This window comes from Cupressus sempervirens, chromosome 4, assembly GCF_028749045.1.
Source record: "Cupressus sempervirens isolate cs-2001-9-10 chromosome 4, ASM2874904v1, whole genome shotgun sequence".
Lineage (NCBI taxonomy): Eukaryota > Viridiplantae > Streptophyta > Pinopsida > Cupressales > Cupressaceae > Cupressus > Cupressus sempervirens.
Genome location: NC_143121.1, coordinates 516,702,859 through 516,705,632, shown reverse-complemented (window position 1 = coordinate 516,705,632; position 2,774 = coordinate 516,702,859). Strand labels below are relative to the sequence as shown.

General features: G+C 36.2%; 1 non-coding gene across 1 annotated transcript; it reads right to left on the bottom strand.

The window, feature by feature from the left end:
- Window positions 1-2,336: 2,336 nt before the first annotated feature.
- Window positions 2,337-2,403, bottom strand: LOC149562198 (small nucleolar RNA R66). The gene has a single exon (XR_016364298.1). It is a non-coding gene; the product is annotated as a small nucleolar RNA R66 (small nucleolar RNA).
- Between the last annotated feature and the right edge of the window lie 371 nt (window positions 2,404-2,774).

Below are 2,774 nucleotides of genomic sequence, written 5' to 3'. Positions count from 1 at the left end.
CACAATTTAAGCTGTCATTTATAATTTGTTGTCTTTTAATATTTTCACAAATTATAATCATCAATTATATGTGTTTTCTCAAAATATTTTAGAACAACTATTTTCTAATATATTTTCATAATGCTAATATACATTCCTTTCAGTTACAGTAAACACAACACACTATAATTACAAATAGCTTAATATTTCTTTACATTATAAGAAATGTTTCTCCAAATTTAAAGCAAACAAAACAATCTGATATCAAACATCAATGTAAAAGGACAAGTGTTTTCCCGTCATGGGATGGAGGGTTTATGGAATTTGATTTGGTCGTCAGATGTTGACTGTCTAAATTGTTCGTTGGGATTTTTTTTTAAAAATTTTGCCCCCACATTTTATTTAATTTGAGATCTCTTTCAAAATGGATCCACAGTATTCAGATAAATTTGTAAAAGAAATCTTAAACTTAATTGACGCATGCCATCAAAAACTATGTTGAGAACATTATTTCCTCCTAATTCTCAGGGCGAGTTTTTGAAAAAGCGTTCTATTAAGGATGAAAAAATGATATGCAGATCAAATATGACCAAAAATAGTCAAGCACAACATAGCCTACCATGCCAAAATAATCCATTGTCTTCTAGTAGCTACAATGAAATTTTGAAACAGACACTAGAATGCGGTTGGAGCCTAGAGAAGTAGATCAACAAATCTAAAAGGCAAAAGCATGCATGGTGAAGCCAACCATGTAAAAATAAAACCTCGCCTCCTAATCGGCGTATAGAAATTTCAATAAACAGTATATTGTTTCTCAAGAGTAAAGTATTACTGGTGAAGAGCACAACCAAGCATAATACAGCCTCTATATGTGCATGTGATCATTGTACTGCAAAAAATTCCTTAGAAACGCCCACCAACAACTCTCTAAAATTGGCATGCAATGAAGCCTTCGAAATCCAAACACCCATCGATTTGACCAAACATGTACTAAATTTGCACCAATAGAATTCATACATATAACTAAACACCCAGGCAACACAATCATATATATAGACAAAAATGATCGAATGACGACCCTGATGATCGATCAAACGGCACTTGGATTTGCATGTCAGAACCTTCTCCGGTGACGGGGGTGCAATCAGGAGGGGATTCAAATAGGGACAGAACAAACTGTTTATAGACAACCCCAACATCAAAATAAATGAATCCGCTATTGGGTATGTCAACCTTGATGCCCTTGACGGCGAACCACAAAAAAAGCTCCTCTTACTCAAGCCCTGCAACTCCAGCAAGTTGTCCATAGCTCAAATTTCCCATTTTAAAGAAAAAATTACCAAGATTCCTCATTACAAAAATTGTGCCAGAGATCTCCCAAGTCCAATAGTCGGTCCTAAATTTGACTGTTCACAATTTCATTAAACCCAAAAAGGCAGTCCAAGAAAAAATTGTGAAAAATCCTAATCACAAAAACTGAACCAGAGATCTCACAAGTATAATAGTCGGCCCTAAATTTTACTCTTCACAATTTCATTAAACCAAAAAAGGTAGTCCAAGAAAATTAGGGACAACCAGCAAGGAATCAAAACTGCGAACATCCTCACCGAATAATGTTAGGTCTCCATCTTGAAGTGCAGGGCAGAGCAGCAGAAGAAGCAACAACAGCAGCAAAAAAACCGAGAAACAACAAGCTCATCCAAAATTAGGGTACTTGGAGCTAAAAATACTGAAGTCAAATCTCAACTACTCTCAACTATTGCAAATGTGTCTGAAGGCCCTTTAGCTATTTCAGATAATTCTTCTAAGGAAAATCAGGACGAAGAAAGAGAAGTCACACATAGAACAACTACAATTTGACGCCTAAAAATCCTCGCTATTGTTCTAGCTGAGCAAGAACTAACAATGCATATGAAAATTAAAGTTTGCTGTAGAGATCGAAACTGGCTATCAGCCATTCAATATTGACAGCCCCAAATATGGCCAGATTTTGAGCCCCAAATATGGCCAGATTGCCCCCATTCGTTATGTTGGCTATCAAAGCAGATTTGTTTGTCCTGCTGCTTGCCCATATGACCGAGGACCCCTATGAAAGTGCAAGGCTGGTAGTCTCTGTCAGATTCAAGACAGCCAAATTGTTTTTCAACGGGTATTCCTGGTTGATCAGCCATGACGACTAAAAGCCATGAGGCTGTAGATTATAGAAATATAAACAAAAAAATAAAACAGGTGGAGGCCCTTACAGAAAGTTTGAATTAGACACAAGAAAAGTACATTAATGTGAGAAATTACAATGAAGTAGGCCGTCATACCCGAGGAGATAATAAAACCAAATTGCAACGTGATTAAGTTATGTGGCCCTCAACAAATGCTAATTTTCAACATCAAAAGTTCAGGTCTCAAAGATTACATCACATCATAGGGCTAGGACCAAAGGATTTGTATCAGAACCCTTCACTGTTTATTGTAAAATAGATTTTGCAGAACAACATTTGCTCGTACAAAAGAACTTTTCCCTAAATACTGTGACTCAACAGAGCTTGCTAAAATATAGGCCTCTATCAGGCACGCTCAAATCCTCACAAATATGAGAAGACGAGCTACCAAAAGGCCAAACCAATATTAAAGAGTAAATAAAAAGATAAGACATGTATACACATAGAACGCATATCAAACCTGAAACAATTTTCTAGAGAAAGTAGTGAAGGAAGCAGTATCAACATTCCCCAAAATAACTCAGGACAACACAGCATATTGTTCCTCATTAATGTCCAATTTAGATTTTTCTAACTTGC